Genomic DNA, 23,763 nt, shown 5'->3' with positions numbered 1-23,763 from the left:
ACTGTATTTGAAACAAAGACGATTCTCACACTCCTACCTGTTATCGCTTCAAAAGGGTTTTGACATTTTCGCCTGAGACAAAGTCTGCCAAGTCAGTGTCATAAGTTAGCAGTGCAGCTCCTCCCACTCAGAGTCAGAGCTCATAACCTTCATGTTTAGCTCTGTATGTATAAGCTGTAAGGCCAGGATGCAGCAGGAGAATAGAAACTATCAAGTCGAAACCACACAGTTAAATATTTTCTGCTTGGGTTGATGTATTCAAAGTGCCCAAAAACAGTAGTTTGAACAGCGTAATCTCCACAAATATCACAGAAAGTGTGCACCGAAAGTGATTTAGTTGCAACGAAATTTCATTCAGCTCCTGTCAGCGACTTGGTTTTTTACAAATGTTTGTGGAAGCAGTCAACGTAACTTGGTACTTGATTTTATAACACCTGTAGCCGTGAAGGGGGGACTAGGAAATTGATGAATATTTGCCATGTGTATTATGATAATTTTTGGTGATATTTATTCTGACTTTTCTGTGTTAAAATACTAGATAACCTCATGCAGAAGGTGGGGCTTCAAAAATGCCTGGTCTTAATTTTAGATTAGAAACTCATGTGGACATCTGTTTGGATAATCTGCCAGAGACTATATAAGGTCATTAATATTTCATGAGAGGAAAAGAAACTTTATGTCAGCAAAATTAAAGCCCTGTTGTGAATAATTTGAAAGCTGTTCGGGCAAAGTTTGCTAAATGACCTTTGGTTCTCTTAGATACTTGAAGTTTTGTCTCAAATATGTTTTTTAATGATGTGGAAACTCTCTTTGCTGCTCATCTTTCTTATAATTAAGACATGACCTGAGAAATTAATGTTACCATCCAGATGTAACCGAATGTGAACTGAAACATAAATATGGTGACTCGGGGTGTTTCATTCAGCAGAGGTTCTTCTTTTGGAAATTTGAGGTCAGCAAAGTCAACTGCTCTCGGTTCACTGTGTGAGATTTCTCGGTTTTAAATATGTTTTAGACATGCAAGGATTACTTAACCAGCAGGGTGCTGACCCGTGAGTTCAGAAGGTCAGCAGGCCAAAGCTTTGGTTCTGAGGATTAATATTAATATTTGTTTAAGTCAATTTAGCAAAGACAAAAAAGGTATAGAAAGAAAGGCATCATGAATTCAAAAACGTAGTTTTTTAAAAATGTTTTCATACATTTGAAACATCTACAGACGGCACCCTAATTAGAGCTGAACAACAAGTAATTAGTTGCCATGTACAAACTTGTATTGCAAGAATTCTTTTCATCAGTGAAGGACGCAACCCTTTTTTCATACTTTTTGGTATTCCAGCAGGGAACCTCTTTCCTCCAAAGCTTTTCATCTGAGAAAATTTTGTGACACCAATGGTTCTTGATTACTATTTTAGACTATTTTAAGCCTTGAGTGGTTCGGTTTTGAACTTTTGTTGCTAAGCAATGTTGCCAAAACTCTGCTTATTGGTTAAGAGCTGGCACTTTTTGCCTGGCAACATTACCTGATTGTGTATTCTGGAGACACTGGCAAGAGCCTCCAGTTGCAGAAAAAAAAACCCTATTCTGCCAAAATGGCTCAGTCTGTGGCATCGATTCTTTTCTGAAGGCCCTTATTATTTACTCAGACTTGTCTCTAAATCCATCCAAATCAGAAGATGGCACAGTCTTCGAGTTCTTGAAACACTTGGCCATAAAATAGGTAATTACTCCTTGAATTCCTATTCACATGATTTTTTTAATAGATATATAGTTTGTAGTTTATCAGGTTAAAAAAACCTGCTCAGAATAATGTTTAAGGAATTACAATAAAACATAAAGTGTGAAGAATGGATATGTCAATCTTATTTTCCGATACTAAATATTTATGTTAAACTTTTTAAATAAAAAGGCAATACAATTATACAATTGTTTGAAAACAGATAAATCAGAACCGCAAGTAAGCAGCTTTCGTGTTACATTGCTTATGTAACAATTGGCAAGGAGTCACTTTCTTCTCAGCTTTTGTTCAAATCGCGCATAGGCTAATGGATCTTCTTCTTTTTTTTTTTTTTTTTAAACAAAGGTCTATAGTTTAAATAAAACGGATCTTGGAGGTGGTGGGAAACAACACAAACAAAACTATAATGTTACCGTTCTGGCGTTTGATCAAAAGGCTATTTCCTTCTGGTTGTGAGCTTTAGCTCGTTATCTTTTCAGTAAAAGGTCATTAAATCACAACAAAGACCACTCCTTGTACCATAAAACTATAACATGAGAATAATAAAGCCTTCCTATAACAAGGCTGCAGTTCTCAAATAGGCCTATTGGTGTCGCCCTATATCATGTTTTCAGAGAGGCGTGCGAGAGGAAGGTCTCACATTTATTGCATCTGATCCGCAACAACAAGCCCATTTATCAAAAATGCATGAGGCGAATGAAATGCAAACAGCCGCCTGATGAACAGGGAAACTTCAGTTCCACTCCCATATCGCTTCCCGGTGAAAACTAGTCGTTGGCATCTTTAGAGGGGGGGTTTAGCAAGGCTCTTGGTTCTGCTGCTGCACCATGCAGGCTGTTCATAGCGAGGTCAGCCACAGGATCAAACAGGTGTTTTAAAAAATATAAGCGCTGGCATATTTTTTATTTCTGTTCATCTGTAGCCATTATGTTTTGTTTATGTTTCTAGAATAAAATACATTTTGCAAATATGTTCTGTTAATTGTGACAGATTTTAAGAGATTAAAGTTATTGTTTTTTTTTAAACAACAAACAATTCTGCGCTATATACATCATGTGAAAACTCACCCAAATCTAATTGTCAAAGAGGCAAAAAAAAAAAACAACAAAACACTGATATATTTGTTTATAAAGCGGCATTTTTGTGATTAAATTCAATATAAAATCTGATTGCAACAGGAAAAGTAAATGCATAGGAAGGCTCCAGGGGCAATTAATCACTGGCATCCATGCTGTAAGTCATGAAACAGCAGAGTGGAGCAGACCAGGTCTGCTGGAGCGGAGGACAGAGGTGCGTGGCTCCCACATGCCTGCGTGTTTCCACCGCAACCCGACCAGCCTTTGCCTCGGTCCGCGGGTTACAGCTCCACAATCAAACTTTTCTGTACATTTCCACGTCACCTGGACGCCAAACATAAATTTGGCATCCTATGCAAATATATGCTGACGTAAAAGATCATGTGGTTTTTGTCGTCGATCCCCCCTATGAGCAACGAGGAGGCTTTTTTTTTCTCCTCTCTACTGTTGTCTTTAGGTTAGCTATGCTACAATCTTTACTGTACCCAGCGCTAGCTATATGCGCTCCGCACCGCACCACTCTGGATATCTGGGAATAATCAACTTCCAGCCTGTCGCACCCCGCAACTACACACCGCTCACAGGTAGGACGCAAGAAAAACTTCTTATTTTTTAACAGCTTTTGGGAAATTTTGACCAAAGTGACCGCAAAAGTGAAGTTATTAGAGGCGGGTTGTTTTGCAAGCCTGCCTGACTGACTGGCTCCCTCTCTCTGCCCTGGCTGATGCCGCTGCTAGCGACCCGTCCCCTCCATCACAGCCTCTCAGAGTGGGAATCACCTTGCTATCACCAATCGAAGCTCCACGGCAGCCAAAGTAGAAATAAAACAGTTTGACTCTTGGCTGTCAGGTAACTTTAGTTTGTTATGTGGGAGCATTTATCCTCGGGTATATTTTAAAGCAGTTGTCAGAGAAGTGAATTCCGTCCGTTTCGCGTTGTTTTTTCGTGGGTAGATAACTTCTGCCGTCCCCCCTCCAAGCACCGGTGAAAGTGCCCATAATAAATTTATTAGCCAGGGGAGCTAACCGCTAGCCAGTTAGCCCCCCCGCTAATGACGGGCAACCCGGTGAAGCTAAAGGGCTTTAGCGTTAGCCTCTCCCCGCACACAAGCGGCACAAAACGTGGCTTGCCCGTTTCTGGATGTTATCCTTTCATGTCGGGAAATGTATTTGTTTTGGTTCTTTTTCCTCTTCGCCTCTTCCACTCCGAGTCAGCGTTAGTCAGCCAAGTGAAGTAGAAACAAGAAAAAAATTCCAGCTTTTTCTTTTTTTTTTAATAAGAAAAAAAAAAAACCAAAACAAAAAACGATGACACAGTAACAGTGGAAGCGAGTGGCAGTTTGGGCTGCGGTGGTTCAAGTGTTGTTGTTGCCGCTGTACGTAGGTTCAAACCGGGGTAGCTAGCAGACAGCCAGTCTGGCTGGTTGGGTCATCTGAGGTGAAGCAGCCGCAGCGGACTGTATAGAAACATAAACGCAGCGTATGGTTGACTGCTTTTTACACTTTTTAAACCCCAAAACAAACACTTAATGCACTTTACTTTCGACTTGAATTTAAACCAACTTTCTCAGGCGCTAGTGAGAGATTTTCTGTAAACATAAGCATACTGTATTTAAAACTGTTATAAGTCGCAGATTGCAACGCAGTGCCGATTAAGTTTGATACGAAACAGCTTTACGCTTCAATCAAATGCTCACGGCAGACATGTACAGGACTGTGTGGACACAATTAAGTCGATAAAGTTTGTTGAGTAATGCTTTTTAATCGCTTTAGTGTTAAACATATAATCGCTCGTTGATTTGGCTCGGAAGGCTGGTGAGCAGACGCTGACTTCGTGCCAAGGAATGACAGACTGGTTTTCTTCTGGTTTACATTGAAGCAGGCTGAATGCAGCAGTGAGTATTTTAGTGGCTCCGAGCAAGAAAGTATGTTTTAGAAAAAGAAACGGAGTTTTAATGGAGATTTAGTATTCTTATCAGGGGCGTTTTAGAAAGTTTTTGAATTGGTGGCCGGATGGGGGGGGGGGAGGGGGGGGCACTAATAATATGATGTGTGTAAAAAAAAAAAAGAAATCATAGTAATGCGTCATAACAAACGATCTTATTTAATGTAATGATAATATAATGCATATAGGTTTAAAATATGTGCTGCTTTAAAATGTGAATTTCAAATTTGTGTCTCTTTAATTTATATTGAAAACTGAAAGATTGGACTCCAAAATAAAAAAAAAGTAATTTCAAAGTTTAGAAAAAAAAATAGATACTGCTATTAATTATTCAACAGTCGATGATGAATCTTCTGCCTTTTCGTGGTCAGAATAAATGCCTGTAAATTGACTCGTAATAGCCTTTTGATTCATCCCAAAGGTCACATATGGAAAATGATATTTTCACCATTAAAATGCCATTTTGTTTCAGGACAGAGAACATTCTGTCCTGAAAGAAAAAATACATTCATCTGGAATTCTTTATCAAAAGGCGCACTCTTTATACATCCCAAAATGAAGTACAAAAATAAAATAAAATAAAATTGGTTTGAAATCTGAAGCTTGTTCAGGCTGATTAAGCAAATGTTCTCTTATCAGATCAGTTGATTTTTGATATATAGGTACTTTAAAAAATGTACACTATTTGGCTAATTTAAAATATTTCTTTTGATGTTATCATGATTGCAATAATGATACAGCAACAATATTATGTGTATCTTTAGGCTATTAAAGAAAGTTTTTCAAACTGTTACTTGCAAAAGCAGATCATTTTTATTAATTTTTGAGAGAACAGTAAAGGCAGTTTTGTAATAATCAATCAAGTGATTGGAGTACATACAATCACTGGCAACATAACTACTGATATTAGCATGACAAATCTGAACTTGAACTTACAAGATAAATATTTGAAAGTGACATTTAATTTCTGAAAACTGTGCAGGTGTGGAGCAATGCAGTGGTGCCACTGATTCTTGCATTGACCTTCTTGGTGTATGCTGGTAAAATGGATAGAAATTTATCAATAACGTTGCTTTTTGTGGGTTTTAGTCAATTTTCTGAGTAGAAATTGAGTAGCAGTTAAATACACTTAGAGTTGTTAAATTTAAACAATATTTTTCAAATATTTCCTTTTTAAAGTCATGCTAAATATTAAGATCATTTTTGCATATCATGCTTACTCCCCCTCGGTAAACAGCAACAAACAAAAAATAAAACCTAACTGGTTTATGATTAGGTAGAGGTGTAATAAATCATCCAGGTCATGATGCTCTAAAATGAAACAAGACGATAACACTTTGGCAAAACAAAAAGTTAGACGTCGTAACCTCCAATAAGAGGATATGTTGTCCTTTGGGCTCGGGGTTAAGCATTGAAACTTATTAGAAAGTTGTGAGGTTAGCGTTGTTGCTAAACTTGTTAAAGCTAGACGCAAACGTCTTTCTCCCATACAGAAACTTGCTTAACCACAAGTCCTGACATTCTTAACTTGCATTACGCTGATGTACAAGTCATAATACAACCCTTATAAACACATCTCTGTTCTCTGCAGGACACGGCACACTAAACGAGCAAGAGACAAAACCTTAGTACATTTCTAATCCAAAGTTTTAGGTTGTATTTGCTTTCAAAGTAAAGTAGATAATGTTTAGATTTTAATTATTAATGTACATTAAGTTTTAACACTGATCTCATATTTTAAAATTGAACAAAGTTTTGTTACTAAAACTTACTAATCTCTTTAATTCCTTTTTATAGTGCAGTGTGCCATATAGAGGAGCTGAATTCCTCATAATTTTGCTTTCAGCTGGGTAGTTGACCTAAAAACTGCATAGAAGCCAGTATGATGTAAGGCTCCTCTATTCTAATGAATCCGCCTATAGTCAAACTTTTCCCTTTTTCCACGTTCACCCCCTCTGTGCACAGTATGTTCTCTGACCTAATTTCCTTCCCAAAATCTTGTTACATAAAATCATGAATAATTAGCATGCAGCTTGCTCGCATGCGGGTTCAGGCCATATGCAGTGACTTAGTTGCAAATGGAAATGCAGCTGTGACCCATCATTGTTTTTCTCTTTTTTTGCCTTCTAAATGATATGAGTGGAGTTTGTGAGCTGTGTTTCAGCTGAGCCTTTGACCTGCTGCAGTTTGATTGTCGTTTGAAGGACGTGCAGGCGGAGGATTTCTGTCAGGCTCAGACGAACAGGTGTGCAAACTGAATTTGGGCAGGTTTTACCCTCCACAACATTCCTGACAGTGTGACTGAAGTGTGTCTTGGCTCTTGGAAATCATTGGAGAGCCTCGTATTTGGCAGCAGCTCCTCCTCTTCCTCTTCTCTCCCCCCCTCTCTCTCTCTTCTCTCTATACTGCCCGGTGACAGCGTTACCATTCACCTCCGCTGTATGGCTCGTGTTCAAAGTGTGTCAGATTTTTTTTTTTTTTACCCCCTTCTTTTTAATATTATCTTCCTCTCGCCGGTTCTGGTTCATAATCACATTTCCTCTTCCATTGACCGACTTTTTTGTCTCATATTTCACTGCCATTGTATCTGTGCCGTGTCAGGCTTTTTAATCCTATGATATGGATGCAGGGATCAGTCGGTCATGCTGCCAGTCTCAGAATCAGAGCGCGCTCACTTGCTCTTTGGCTGCTATTTATTTGTCACAAACGCCAAGACACACACACACGCACACGCATACACACTCGCACCATGCAAGCGCCCCATGCCCTTTCCTTTCCTCACTACCATTCACACATCACACACTCGCTTTTTTCCTGCTCTGACACGCTGCCGTTCCCTTTGACACGTGCATTTTGCCAATTCTTAGGAAGTGCAGCTGTGATTTGCTGCTGCCACCTGACCTGCCACACTAAATGTGCAAACCCCTACGCATAGGAACATACACACAAACTCCTGCTCTCTTTTATTATCTGTGCTTTTATTTCACCATTTAGTCTGTTCACATCATTGGTTTCTTTATCGCAGAAAATTGCCGCTCAAATCACATTTTTTTATTATTATAATTTGTGGCAATCGAGGGGGGAAAAAAAAGACCCCATTCGAGGTTTGTGTTGCCCTCGGTGGCATTCAGTCATGAGGGCTCATGACAGCCATAAGAGCCTTGCACACAGTCACACATACACTATCCGACAGCTAATATCACATGCACTCTTTGTTGCGCTGGTAAATTGCTATTTATTTCTCTCTCTTGCTCTCTCTCTCTCTCTCACACACACACACACGTACACACACACAACAAAAGCATGCATGACAACTGCATGATGCACACACATGCCCAGCCCTTTCTGTCCTTCTTTCACCCTTACTCTCAAACATACAAGTATTTCCAGTGCTATCGGGTGCTTTATGAAATACTGAGGCTACGTGTGTGGGGGTGTGTTTGGGAATGAGAGTACGAGCGCTGCCAGGTTGTGTGTGAATGTAGTGGTGGTTATTCTGTGTGAGTGTGTGTGTGTGTAGTGAGTCAGTGAAGAACATGGGTTAGCCAGAAATCAACGTGCGTGTGTGTGTGTGTGTGTGCCAGTGTCCACCCCACCTCTCCGCTGGGGGAAACTCGACACATGCGCCGGCCCTATCGGATCCACGTTGCTGTTTTTTGAACCGAGCCCGCCTTTCCACGTCTGCTGGGAAAGTTTCAGGGGAGCTGAGTGACAACAAGGAACTAATTCCACCTGATTTTCTACCACACAAAATATTATCTGTTCTTTGTGGAGTGAGAATAAAGAATAAAGTAATCATTATCGGTGCTTCCTTGAAGCTAAATTGGAAATCTCTTTCAAGGATTTTTATTGGTTAATCATGTTTTTTTTTTTCTGCTCACAAAATTTAACAAGCCTCACATTTTGTTTTCCTGAGTTTTTCTTGTGCCCTGTAAAGACCGGAGCGTTGTGTGGACTCTTTCATTGCACACCATGAAATCAAATTCTTTAAAAATAATTATTTTCTGTTTTTCTGCTGAGAGTGTGCACCACTATTTATTTCACCTGGAAAAATGCTTTCTGGCAGGATTCAGTAATTTTCCACCTTGGACATGCTTCGGTAAGACATTAATATCTTCCTCTGCTTTCATGGTTGTTTATTTAAAAAAAAAAGTAAGAAAGTTTGTCCCTACTGGATATAAACATGCATCAGGTAATTTAGAAGATGTGTAGTTAAATAAAACAGCCATAATTTGAATATTTGACCCACCAATTTTGCTCTTTCTGGCACCTCTGGTTAAGATGTTTAAAGAAACAAACAAGAATGAACTTTTTTCTCATCGGAGAACAATAATCACAAGCTGGAAAGTTTAGAAAAATCCATAATTTATTCAGTCGGGAAAGGTCTAAATATATATATTTTTGATTTTTCATAAAATCATATGTGAACTCCATATGCAGGCTTTTTAACTGTTGTTAATACCTCTTCCCAACCCCGTTTTGCTAATGGACCACTGTTTATTCTCCTATTTATCAAGGTGAGAGATGGATTTCTGACCATTTCTCATATCTTCTCCACACAGGTAAACCAATTGTGTATTTATTTGGCCAGATTGTTCTGAAAGACTTCACAACAACCTGATTTTAGTTTTCTTGTAGGACACCGGATTTTATTTATAACGTCTTGGGATGCACCGATGTGCAAATTTGGACTGATATCAATGTCCAAATTGATATCTATTGGGCTGATATCAATTCTCTGCTTCAGTTAATCAATCTGTGATTCAGTTAAAAACTCCCACAATCCTATGCTGCACTAGTAACACCGTCATGTGACCAAACATCTACCACATGGTCACTCTCCTCTCTCCCTCTTGAAACACATAGATGGCATCAACATGGAAGTAAACATAATTAATATAGGGCCCGTTTGACTAGTCAACCCAATACCAATACGTTAAAAAAGTACTAGCATTGGCCAATGACAATATTAATCAATAATAATATTCTGGTTTTTAGAAGAATTTTCAATGCCATTTGGAGTCCTAAGGTTCTCTGAGCCTTTGGAAGACGAACAGATCCAGAACATTAGAGATCCTAACTTAGTGGCTATCCTTTGTTTCTATCCCTTGTTTGACCCTACATCCAGAGTGATGGTTGCCAAAATGCTAAATGTTTAACTTGCATAACCAAAGCACTGGGTACCAGGTTAACATGGGTGATTCTAGATAGGGGTCAAAAGGGCCCAGTGCCCTTGTTCTGAGCCCTGTACTGAAGAGATGAGGCTAATTCAGTTTTTATGATGTGCACTGGCACCAAAATTGTAACTAATTGGTCCCTTAGTCCAGTTTTATTTCTTACCCTCGCAGTTTTACTTTAACAACAAATTAAAAGTTAAGGTGTTGCAATTTTAGTATTGAGATAGATTTAATTTGCTAGATCAAAGGTCAGCAACCTGTACCTCCAGAGCCACAAATGGCATTTTGGCATTAAAAAACAAACAAACAAAAAAAAAACAACATTCACCCTAGTCTCCCTGGTTAATTTGGTCACACTCGACATATTCATGTTTGTGATGATAAACTTGAGCCTATTTTTATGGGATGCCTCACAAACAACTGGACAGCATGGTTGTAGTGTCTGATGGTTGACCTGATGACTGCCAAGATTTAACTTTTTGCTTCATTTCTCTAATGGAGAGCTCTCAAGTTATTTATTTTATTTTATTTATTTTTACCTCTGTTAACATCCTGCTCAGTGTCAAGACATGTCTGTAACTCATTCAGGCTTCGAGAAAGCGAGAGAGAGTCAGACTGAAAGAAGATTTCCAGGAGGGCTGAACAGAGGGCTGCTCAAATTTTGTCATTTGGAAGATGATGACTTTGGAAATGTTGGCAAAAAATAATAAGTTAAAATGCTTTTTTTCTGTGTTATTATAGCTCTGAAAGATCAAGTAGAATTAGCTAAAATCAGCAAGTCAAAGCTGTACTTGAAATGAAGATTGGAGATGCTGCTTAAAATTTGGAATGATGCATCCCTCCATGTTAGTCTGAAATCAGTTTGGCCATAGAGCATGGCTAACACACATGGGTTTATGTACCGGTAGTTTAGAGCAATGTGCAGGTAGGTGTATTTAAAGACCGCTGCCAAACAAGTTATTTTTTTATCAGCTTCTATCACTCTTTTAAATCTGTTGTCCTTTACTGTTGAATGAGTCAGCGAAATATGGTTCACATCTAACCATAAAAACGGCAGAACCACCACTAAAATTCACGTTAGCTTTTGATGCAGAAGCTTTTTGCACGACATAGTTTTTATTACAGAGACAAGGAGAGGAACACAACCTTTGTAATTCTTTAAATCTGAGTTAAAATTTTTTGAGTGTAGACATGAACATTAAGCTCCCTAATTGTAACCTTAAATAATTGATTGAGCACTTTACATTTTTTTTTTTTAGTTCATATGCTCGTAGATGGTAATTTCTTTGACTTGAAGCTGCTTTTATTCAATATTATGCCAGTGCAGATTATGGGGTTTATGGAATTCAACCTTTTGGGCTTAGATTATACAGTTCGACTGCAGACAATAACTCCATCTGTGAATAAAGTTTTAGTAAAAAGACATGTAGCACAAAGCTAGTGGCAGGTTTTTGTTGCATTCCCTTGACACGATGTCAAGGGAATGGCTGCTCTGGTGCTTTTAGAGAACTGTAGGCATGAGACTTTTATATGAATGTGAACATAAAGTCCATCATATTTTCTTTTTTCCAGGAGAATCACACAATCAGATTTTGTGTTTTCAGTGAAATGCCCCTGCCTTGATGCTGACTCTTTCAGTGTGTTACTTTCTTTCTATCCCTTTTTGTTTTGTTTGCGATTCCATAACCGAATATATTTAATGAAACAGATTTTCATTTTTCTGCTTCATTGATCAGCATCTTTGTCACAAATCAAACTGTGCTCGTATTTTTATTTTTTTTTTTACACCCGGGTGTATTTCTCTGTAGAACAAATAATCTTTTTGGCTTGGAAATGACTGGAAATATTCAGATTTATTGAGGATGTGTGTGTACGTTTTCACAGTGGTTGACATCGATGCAGCAGCCACATGCATTGCTTCATAAGTCGCTCAAAAGGAATGCAAGTGCACATTTCTTTCTACCTTTTGTGTTCACTAATAAAAAATACTGAGGTAAATGCATCTTGTGACAGATCTATATCTTTGAGCATCTCGGTACCGGAGAGTTGTGGCCAGTGATTCAGAACGCTGAAGACCGGGTTATCCTGAATGACTCGGCTCAGAGACGGTTTTATTATTGATTTATTGCCAGGCTCTACTCAAGAGGTTGATATGCATCTTTAATAATCCTCTGAAAGCCCATTTTCATTTACAAGACAGCTTTGAAGCGCACATTTTAGTTTAACAGGCTGCCTGAGCATCTCAAAGGTGCTTTGTTTGGAATGGCTTCAGAGATGAAATGAAATATTTCAGACCCCTACATCATACAGGACAGTAATAACTTGTTTCTTTAGGGTTCACTTTACACCATGCTTGATGTAAATACAAACAACTACTGTGCCATAATATTGATTTTAAGAATAATAGATAACTCAGAATTGTCCACATCTGATCTGACGCTCGTTGCGCTTCCACTTTATTGCTCTGGGTTCTCGCCTTATGCAGTATTGACCTATTAGAGCTGAATAATAGCTATAGGGACAGTAATGTTTATTCATTAAAATGTCTGAGTATCTTGTCATCTGCATTCTGCTTCAAAGGCTTTTACAGGCTGCCACAGACATCAGCAGGGAACGCTGAATACTTAGAATTGTTAAAAAAAATAAGTCTGGAAAGGAGAAGGTCAGATTTTGGGAGTTTTGCATTGTGACACAAGAAAAGGAGATGCAGTCCAAAAATGTCACAATCTGAAACTTAACATGGGTTAAAACAGAAAGCAAAGAATAGAATATGTCAAGCTTACTTTACATCCAAACATCATGTTTGCCATAAATATGCAGAGATAAAAGCAAACTTCAATTCTATGGCAAGAAGAGAAATGCAAATAAGTTATTTACCAGCCGAGATAAGACAAACTCAGTTGTGGGTGTGTGCTTGTCAGCTGTGAGCTTTGAAAAGTGATTAATATTAATGCAACATGAAAATGAAACAGGCGTCCTTTTTCTCGTATTCGCCTGCAGGACGAGCGGTATAGAAAGCTGGTCCTCGTCCAGCCCTGCAGGGAGTTGTTTGACTGGGAAACAAACCGGCAGTAAACCCGCTGTCCTCCGCATGATGAATTGTCCGTCCGGGCCAATCACTGACAAATGTGTCGCCTTGTTTTTGAGCTGTTGCTGCAGTGTGTCCCCTCTGGGCCAATCAGTTTAACATCGATCTGTAGCTCAGTGCCGCCCACTGCTTCATCAGCCGCATCTGAAACAGCTCGGAGGGAGGTCACATGATGTTTGAGAGCCGGATGTAAAATAATAAAAAAATAAAAAAGTCAGAAAATGATTGGACACATAGCCGGTTTTTGAGGGGTGCTTTTGCAGGAATGGGTCGGCTTCCTTTGTCTTCAACGAGAACCTAAACAGCTTTGTGGGGATTGAAAATTGAGTTTGAAGTGTGTCTTTTATTAATGAATGATCCCTTGTAAAATAATAATAATAAAAAAAAGATTGGTGTCCTAAAAGGCTGTTTATTAGAACAGTTTCAAGCTGTGATATTGACACAAATTTACAAAGACGTATATGAATTAATCTTTAAAACCTAAAAGCACCATATATTCCCACTGCTGCTGATATAAGTTTAACATTTATTGTTACCGTGGTTGCAACAATATAATATTAATCATTTGATACTGATTAGAGAAGCAATGAGAACTTGGTTTCTGATCGTAATCAGTTTCTTTTTCTTTTCTTTTAGTAACTGACATTTATCATTGACCAGTCGATCAGAAACTTTACTGAAGACACAAAAGCTAAAGAGTGCTACTTAATCATTTAAATAGTTGGTTTGAATACATTCAATTGTGATGTTTTAGCAAAAGTCTGCATTCTCTTGGGAATATATATGGAAACTGTTAGCTAGCAACGCTAACTAAATCTTATTTAGGATGCTTTTAGCTTCTTCTTTCTCATATATATATATATATATATATATATATATATATATATAAAGGTGAGAAAAGAAACTTATTAGCTCCTAAAAACTGATTTCTAATTAGTGCATCTTTAATTTTTAAGACCTAGATTTTAATAAAACAAACATCAGCTAAACTTAGTAGTACGGCTAATTCTCTACTTTTATAGAGTACAGCGATTTTTATGATGTTTGAGTTGAATATGCCTTTCTTGAGAAGGTTCTGTAAGCCCGGTTACTGATAGTGTGCAGCAATGTGTGGGGAGGGGCAGCACTGTATTTCTTTGTTTCATTCTGTGGAAAAAAACAAAAACAAAAAAAAACCATACCTGGCCATTCATTAAATAGACTTTGACTTGAAAAAACTGTGATACTTGTTTCCAAAAAAATATTAAATAAAAATGAACAGATCTTTATTTTTTACAAGGTGAAAATTATATTAAGCATATGCAAACTGCACTATTAAGGTGTCATTTTGACAGAAATTTCTCCCTATCCTGATAAAAGTTCCCAAATTTGTTTAATGCCATCAATCATCCAGTGAAAGGAGGTGTCATTTCCCTCCCCCCCTAATTTTTAGAGCGAAACACTTCAAAACCAGATGTTTGTTACTGCTGCTTACATTATTTCTTTTTAAATCTCCAAAAAGTCATTTTTTATTCATGAAGAGAGAAAAGACTGCTTATTTTCTCATTAAAGCCTGCAGTGTATTGTGTGTGTGTGTGTGTGTGTGTGTTTCTCAATTACTAAACACATGAGTGACCAGCAGCACTGATGGGCTCATCAGACAAAAAAAAACTCAAAAAACAACCCATCTTAGATTAGCTTCCCTCCGCCCCTGAACTGTGAATTGTTGAAGCACCATCTCCCTCCCCACACACTCCCCCGCACCACCACCAAACGTCTCCTTGTCTGGATCGTTAATTTAAATCTTGTTTCAAACCCTCATTTATCCAGAAAAAGCTCACTGAGCACAGTTGCCCCTTTTTCATCAGCGTTCTCATTGATATTCATATGTTTCCTCATGTTCACACCTGGGGGCTGCCCACAAACACCACCGTCCAGATTCATGAGAAGCTCCTGCAGAACATCAAGCTGCTCTGTGTACGAGAACTTCAGCTCTACATTTTTTATTCAGTTCCCCCCCATCCGCTCCTTTATGACCTTCTCAGCTGATGCGCGCTCATAGAGTGGAACTTTGCGGACGCGAGACTGTCTCTCAAAATCTGCCTCGGCCGCTCCGCGTGCTTCTTTGTCTCTGTTGCTGTTTGACAGCAAATCCTGTGCTGAGCAACCATAAAACTGCTAAAATCAAGTGGAAACTGCGAGCGTTAAACAGGTTAACAGTGTAGCAAGTAAATTAAATGAGTTTCCAACGTTCTCTGTAACGTCACTCTGAGACCATATAAATTTCACAGTCAGATTTGGCTGCACATTTTCTGATTTATTTTATATTTTGTTCTTCATAAGCTGACAGAAGGAGTGTTATTTTCCAAGGCTAGAAAGCACCGTATTATTGCTGCCTGCATGTCAAGAGGTGAGACTTGAGCCCACTTTAACACCTTGTTTTCGACATAGTTCTCTGTGAAACTGACGTCAGCTCATGCGGTCTGTCAAACTCCCTTTTAAACATATTTTTAAGAGTGCAATCTTGCATGTTCATGTTCCACCAGCCTACAGCATGCTATTGTGATATTATTGATCAAATTGGTTGTGAATAACTCACATTTTCCTGAATCGCTGTTTTTTTTTTTTTGTTTGTTTTTTTTTGTCGTCCAGATATCCCCACTCCCGCTGTGAACTTTAGCACATCATCCACAAAATTTTATGTCAGGTTACGTTAGGATATAACAGTTAAGAGTATCAGAGTAGTCAAATCCAACCACCCTGCTAGGCTTTCAAAGATTGGATGCAACATGCCTGCAGCACTGCCTTCATTCTTTGTGGCTCAATGTGTTGGGAATGTTCCTCAGAGATTTGATCCATACTGACAAACATTTTATCCAGATTTGTCATCTGCATATCATGATCCAACACTTCCCATAGATGCTCTACTGGATTGAGATGTGGTGACTGTGCACACTTTTGGTGAACGGATAACTCGTAATGATGCTCAAGAGTGCAGTTAGAGCCTTATGAGATGGTGCATCCGAAGATGGGTGCATTCTGATGGACATGTTTAGCAACAATGCTCAGGATGTGGTGTTTAAAAGATGAATGAAGGGGCTCAAAGTCTGACTAGAAAATTAAGTGCCCAATTAAAAACATTAATTGCCCATTCAGGACTTGAATACTGAATAGAAAATATTCTAAATACCATTACACCGCCACCAGCAGGCTCTACTGTTTGAACCAGCCCCAACGGCTCTATGATATCATGCTGTTTATTCCTAATTCTGACCCTGGCAACTAAGATATGGCTGTTTTAGAGAAAGTATTCCTTTCCTCCAAAGCATGTTATACACTCAGCTGCTATTCACTAAACTATTTTTGGGTCAGCCCCCATTCAAAGTGAGGATTTGTCGATCAGAAGTTTCTGGAAGCTCATGGCACCAAGCAGCATTCAGATGTTTGGACCTCACAGAGTGCCTTTCCCATGTCTAGCTGTCAGAATGTCCTGAGTCACTGCCAAGTGATTGGTGATTATCTTGCATTGAACGCATGCATCTAAAAGTGCATGCGAGGTGAGTGTATATTATCAGCTTGCAGAATGTTAAGAAACCTACAGACTTGGGTGTACTTCAGTCACACATCTTCAAAGTGAACTCAATGCAGATGTCCGCTAGACATACTTCAATTTTTAAGTATGCGTTCTCTGTTTCACAGTCAGTAGCTTGACATGAAACAGTATTCACATCAGACTGCTTCTCATGCCACACTGAACTGATAAGTTCAACAGTTTGTGCAACTACTTTGAAAGACGTGCATCTTCCAGACTTTGTGCCTCACTGATCAGTACAGTAACTGCTTTGGTGGAGAAGAAACGGAGCTAGGTGCCCTACTAGCTTATCAAACTTGCTAGTATTGATTCGGATTGTAGGAAACAAAGTATTTTTTGGTCACGAGAAATGTAGGCAGTCGGTGCATTCAACTATGTCTGAGGTCGGTGTGCGTGTGGCCCACTGAATACGCAAAGTATGCCCAAGTATGGTTGAAATACAATGTCCTGCTAAATATTGCATCCAGGATGTCCTTGGAACTGCGACTGTATGACAGTTTTGATTTGATATATTGTGCAGCTTTAGTGAATTGCTGGGAAATGTTTTCAAGTGGCTAAATTAGATTTCGGGAAATGATCAAATGTAGAACAACATTTGATCCTAGCGTTTCACTGCTAGGGGAAGCGGGTGCAGTAGATGGATGAATGGACGTTTTTTAACTGTCAATACTGATTTCCGAATTTCTTCGAGGTCTGACATTCCAATTCTGATTTTCCTTTTAAGGACAATGAGTCATTCAAACTCACTCCCGAGTCTGAATGAAATTCAATTATTGTGACAATCAATCATAACAAACATAGACAAAAAAATGTGTATATTTACTTGTAAATGTGCATGTTTTTTTGTGGAGGTAGTAGTTTTGAATCAAACATTGTGGCATTATTTTCCTAGCCTTTATCTTATTTTTAACTAAAGAACATGCTGCATGTTCGTCTGAAAAATGGTGGATGATTGGTATCAGAATTTCTGATGACCAGTCAGAGCTGATGGTTTAAAAATTGGATAAGTAATTGTTGTTTGCTCCTTTTACAGGAGTTCTTCAACTACCTCAACCCTCTCTTTGAACCCTATACTTGAATGTTTGTGATTCTGCAAAAAACTGAAATATTATCCCCTGAATTTGGTACCTGCTGAGCACAATCTACTTCACTTTTCGTGTCTAAGGTTGCAGCTGTTATTGCAAAAATGATCTTAGTCTTATATCTTCCCTTAAGTAAATATATTGTTTTTGAAAGGTTAAAATGTCCCAGGGCATCTAAAAAAACATCAGGAAAGTTTGCTGTATGACTCAAAGTGAGGATGTTTGTTGACATTGTTTAGTAAACGGTCAAAAAAGGTGATTCTGCTCTCTATATTTATTCCACAAAAAATGTAGCCTAGAAAAATAAATGTAAGCATAATGCTTAGGAGTTTTTTATTTTAATAATTTACTGTCTGCCAGCCTCAGTTGTTATTCGTAACACAATCAACATGGAACATCCGGAGGGAATTTCTTCATATTTGGCACAGATATTGATTTGGACTCGGGGATGAACTGATTAAAATTTGGTGGTCAAAGTTCAGGATCACTTTGACCTTGCAGAACGGAATTTTGGCCACAGCTCAAGAATTTGTATGTTGCATTTTACACAAATGTCCACCAGGATAAAGTTCCAAAGTGATAAAACTTTATGCAGTTCAAAGATCAAGATATTTTTTCTGGACACAATTCAACTCATTATCTCATGAGCAGAAGGGGGGGGAGAATGAATGTAAACAGGAGCATGACTGTTTGGCAGAAGGACTCAACCGCGAGGAGATAATTTAAGTTGGTTTCTATTTTCATTTTGGAAAGATTGAATTAACCACGTCATTCCAACCTGCTGCTCTCCACCTTTAGGAATCACAGGAATCTTCTGGCCTTTTAGGCTCCCATCCTTTGCTCGCACAGGCTCAGTGCAAATGGAAAATTGTTTCTTGGCTGCAGCCTGCAGAAAAACAAAACAGCTCTGTGTCAGGGCTGGGGAAGCTTTCTATTCAGGCGACGTTTCTATGAATCACAACGTAGTTACAGTCTGATTCAGGTGGAGGAATGAAGCAGGCCCTTGGTTCCGCTGGAGGAGCAGAAAATCTCTGAATACATAGCAACTACGTCGCAGAGTATAATTTGCTACAGAGAAAATTCGCAGCTGTGACTTAAAGCTTGAGAGCGTTTCCCACCTGATTTGTTACCAACAAACCCAGCAGAGGAAATACATGCTTGACCTGTCAGAGTGTTGAAGGCAAGCTCGAAAAGGTGGAATTAAGTTTACTCTTTCATGCAGTGTGTAGTGGTCAGAAGAATGTAAAAATGCATTTCTAACTTCTATAACCTTGGAAAAGAGTACTTTAACTTCACATTAGCCTTTAAGCATCGAAACATTTTTGGTGATTAGTCTTTTGTAGTGGATGTGTGTAGCACAAGGTGATTTAAAAAGAAAAAAAAAAGTTGCTTCGTACCAGACGAAAACGTTGAAAATGAATATGGTGCTCAGAAGTTAGGAACTGCGTTTTACAACCTTCACCACCCTTTCTGAATTGTGTGGCTGGGTGCTTTCAAAAGGTGATTTAAAAACGGGACAATGCCATTTAAAAACCTGCAGAAGAGTTTTCCCTTCGCCTGCATATGGGCCAGTGAGCGTGAAGGGATTAACTGCTTTCAGCATTCTCCATCAGACTAAAAAAAATCCCTTGATTGCTTCTTTACAAAAAATAAAAATTCAAAGCGCACACTGGTTGGATAATTATAAGTGCATAATAGAAAGCAGCTATAATTTTTTTTTTTTTACTTGGTTGTTGAACATGTTTCATTCTAAAACTAAAAGGCCTTTTTATTAAAGTTTTATGACTTTTTGTTTATTTGTTGAGGAGATAATTGAAAGGTCCAAGTAGGCCTGAGTGGGTATTGGATTTCTTGAGTAGAAATATATATATAAAAATAATGAAGTTTTCCAGCAGACACCAAACCCCCTTTTTGTGTTAGCTGCTTCTCTGTTATTCTCTGAAAATATGCCAAAGTATTGTGCTGTGGCATTTTTAATGGGCACTGTGGTGGATTACTTGAGTATACAAAGTAGAATCTGTCACATCTTCTAACACCAAACCAGCAACCCTCCACTTTAGCTCAGAGACATCCTGCCAACCTGTCCTGTTAACAAGACATGGAGCGACTTCGGCAGAGAAAGTAGTGCTGTGGTTGGTCTTTGCCCTAAGCTGCACTTAGCTAACGCCTATTTTTGTGGCTCTGTCATATTGTTCTTTTTTTCCACAACCAGTGCATTAAGTGTTTAACAAGAATGTATTATAAGGTTAAAAATACACAAAAACATTAAAAAAAGGCACAGAGACCTTATGCCAACCATAAGGTCTGTCAGGAGTGCCGTTGTTTGGTTAACCAACAATGCTGGTCATAGTTTTGCACTTTGTCAGTGTAACAATACGGCGTGAGAGAACTCGGGTTATGCCAGCTCTTTGTATGATATCCAAAATATAAGATTTTTAATAGACTTTTTAACAGTTTTGCCACTTGTGAGTTTTGCCACTCGCGGTTCATTATTTCTTGGATTCACCTGGTCGCAATTTTTTTTTGTGGGAAAAAAAAATTCCCACAAAATTTTTATTGATGGAAAAATGTCTACTGTTATGCTCGACAAAATCTTTTTGTTGAGCATTTCTAAAATATTTGACAATAAATACATCTTGGGAAGCTGAAATTCTTGAACAGAGTCTTATTTGCTGTTTGCAAAGCAGCCAATCCAGGGTGCCATTTTTTTTCATTGGCACTAATTGACTTTACCCTTCAAAAGCAGATATGAGGAAGGCTTGTCTCAACAGTAACTTCTGCTGTAGTGCCAAAATGAGTTTTCAATTTATACTATTGTATATGAAGATATATTTGGTATTTGAATTATTAAACTAGTTGAAGGCATAGTTTGAGAGGTCTCAAATATTCATGGGTTTTAGCTATTCGCCCCTGGCGGTGGTCTCTTACCCCACAAATACAAAGGGTTTACTTTACCAGGAACTGATCCTGACTAGGTCTGTTTAACACATGTTTGACTAAGAATAGTCTCTACTGAAATGCACCAATCAATCTGGCAAATATTGGAATTTGTTTTCCCATGAATCTGTCTTTAAATGATGATCAGAAGGTGAAATACTGAAAAATGTATTCCTCTAAAACCTCTCAGAGTTTTCACTCTATAAACACTCCAACCAAATTCTCATACTTTGATGCACTTTTTGGAGTTGTGGTTAATAAAAATTTGCTTTTTTCATGATGGGTAGCGATCTTGTAATTTCTGTTGGTTTCAAAATGATTTTCTTTATTAAATTGGTGGCTGGAGCTTTTTTCTTTTCACATACAGTTGTTGGAATTAAAAACTGTGATTCAGCAGGCCAGTTCTGAAAGAAAATTGTAAATCTTTCATCGGCCAGGAAAAGCCTAATCAGTGAATCTCTGTGAGAAAAACGGCATCCACTCCACTATGTAATATACTTTGCAATTTTAAATAATAGGCTACATTTAGCTAGCACCTCAGCTTGAAAATATTCTGTTAAATAGCTAATCCTTTTGCAATCCTTAACGCATCAACAAAACCCTTGTGCTGCTGAGGCAACCATCACACCAAACGTGCTGAATGTGATACCCCCCAATGGAGGCTTATTCAGCTCGAATGAAAGAATCTGTTTCACATCCAAGTGGGGAGAATGTTACTCTTCTTCACAAAACTGTCCCTTTCACATTTTTAGAAGAGAAGTCTAAAAAGGATATCAGGGGAATTGAACCTGGGGCGAAAACCGATGCTCCAATCAATCCCAAAACCCGATCAGTTTCATCTGAAGCAGCCTAAAAGGAAGGATCCCTGATAAGGACGATCTCGCAAAAGAAATGGATTAAATGCGACTGTGCTGTCACAAAGCTGCTGGTCTGAGTGAATGAAACCGAGAAAAGAAGTAGTCAATGGAAGTGTAAACTCAAACGCTTCTTATAACAATGAGGAAGTAAAGGAGGCATGCCCAGATATGTTCCATCTCTGAATGCTAATAGATGTTAATAACCTATTATTACTGCATTGAATTAGACTACGGGGAAAAGAACATTGTGTGTGAATAACGGCGGGTTTTGTGTCAGAGGCCAAGAGGTCGAGCTCAGTTGTGTCAGAAATTAGAATCATTTGAGATCCCCGTTAACCGCTGGTTTTCACAGCTCGGCTTCCTTTGAGGAAAGTACGGAGCGTTTGGATGATATCCCGGCTGAGTACCGCAGGCCTTCAGCGGGTTCAGAACCACATCGCTGACATTCTCCTTTTTGTTTGGTTTATTAGTCTTTTCAGCTGCTCTGTCGAAGGGATTCTGGTAACTTCATGGAGAGCCAGGTAAATGTCAGGATTCAACTCAACATTTACCTCAAAACGATAAAAAAAGTAATTCCGTATATTTCTATATACTTGAAATAAGCAAAGTTTTGTCTTATCAAAGCAGAAAAATATATTGATTTATATTTTAATATAATGGGGGAAGTAGGATTAAGTTTCACTTTTTGAAGGGTTTGATTTTATTATAGCTCCGGGATCATGCTGTTTTGTTTTGATGTCACTTTATGGGTGTGTATTTAAAATGTGAACAGGGTGTGCAACAGTTTAAAACCAAACTGCATTGTTCTGATACATGCATGAGCCAAACTAAACAACTAATACCAAAAGTCTTCTGTAAAGAGAAACTTACTCCATCAAGAGGAACATAAGGTACATTTTTTATTACCTCATGATAATTTAATCATTGTTGAATCAATTTGTTATAGTCCATACAATTAAATAAAAACCCAGATAAAGTTTCAGATATATTTGATTGCATATAAGAGATGACTGTGAATCGGTTTTGGCTTTTGTGCCTGATTGGTGTGCTATAAAATCCAAGCTGTCCTACATATTTTTGGATTATTGGAAGAATTTGTTACGGTGGATCTCAAATCAGTATAATAAAGTATGTACTGTATGGCTTGTGATTAGGATTTGATTTCTTTCAAACTGGTAAAAAAAAAAACAAAAAAAAAAAAACCTGAATCTCTTTGGTTACTTGTATTTTAACAGGATCAGTTTGTATACCTTTACACTTTCCTTCACTTACACTTTACTTTCTTTTACTACTTTTCCTTTCTGGTCTGTGAAAGATTCACATTGCTGCAAATGTCTCAACCAATTAAAACGATGAATAAGAGCACCTAAAGAGCACATTCTTCACCAAGGCCAGTGCTGTATTTCACTTTTTTTATGTGTGGTTTTAAAAACGGCGAGAAAATAATTTTATGCTGGACACATTCTGAAACTCTTCAGCCAGTTTTCTCAAGATTATACAGCTCTCTGTATAATCTTAGAAAAAAGAAAAATGGACAAACGGCTCCTCTTCTTTTTTACCATACTGTTCGAATAAAAGTGGCTCAAACGTGAGGCGTTTTTTAAATCACGTCTGAATGATGTTTACATCTCTTCTGAGAGCTGCTTTTCTTTTCTGAAGACAACCACACCACTTTACTCCCTTTCTGAATTTTTCTCATGTAGCTCTGAATATAGCTGTCAAACCAAAATCCCCAAATATGAAGTAAATTATACATGAACTGGTGCTAAGCTTTATCCTTCCTGTAAAGCCATATTTGAAATCAGCAGGATTGAGTATTTTCTTTTCTCTTTTTTTGCAGCTCCCACCCTGTCGAGAGGCGCAGTATGCAGGGCAGAGTAGTGCAGGTATTTGTCATAGTGACCTCTTTCTCCATGTGCGAAACCACTGTTACAGAAATCTGAACAGACAGACTCTTGAGTTTTTTGCAAAGAGCCCGACTCCTGCTGTTTGCCACCGAACAGCCGCAGTAGTATTTTGCAGTGAGTTTGCTCACTTTCAGTGTGTGTATAGGAGGCTCCTATACACAAAACAGGTTTCCTGACTGTAGTTCAGAGCAGCTCACTGTCACTTTCACCAGGGAGTTGAAGTGACTGCTCTTTAAAGCAAGTGCTAGCCTGGGTGGTTTTTCTATTAAACATGCTCTTGAACTACTTTTTTTTAATGGAGCCAAGGAAGTAGACTACCTTACTTGCTTTGCCATCGATTAATTTACAGAGCATTCAGTTGAATAGAGGTTTGGCATTGGTTGTTCTCT

At 38.4% G+C, this 23,763-nt stretch overlaps 1 protein-coding gene across 3 annotated transcripts in view; it reads left to right on the top strand.

Moving 5' to 3' along the window:
* Positions 1–2,896: 2,896 nt before the first annotated feature.
* Positions 2,897–23,763, top strand: part of LOC103472793 (zinc fingers and homeoboxes protein 2-like) — a 146,566-nt gene continuing 125,699 nt past the window's right edge. The window contains exons 1-2 of one of the 3 annotated variants that reach the window (XM_008422629.3): positions 2,897–3,395; positions 23,308–23,353. The gene's annotated coding sequence lies outside the window, so the exon portion shown is untranslated. Of the gene's footprint in view, positions 3,396–4,111; positions 4,706–23,307; positions 23,354–23,763 lie in introns of those variants that run through there. The other 2 variants (XM_008422628.3, XM_081612174.1) reach the window with 2 other exon arrangements.

The sequence above is a fragment of the Poecilia reticulata genome, chromosome 11, assembly GCF_904066995.2.
Source record: "Poecilia reticulata chromosome 11, P_reticulata-male-v2, whole genome shotgun sequence".
In the NCBI taxonomy this organism is placed as follows: Eukaryota; Metazoa; Chordata; class Actinopteri; order Cyprinodontiformes; family Poeciliidae; genus Poecilia; species Poecilia reticulata.
Note: the sequence above shows the minus strand (reverse complement) of the source record. Positions and strands in the feature narration are given on the sequence as shown.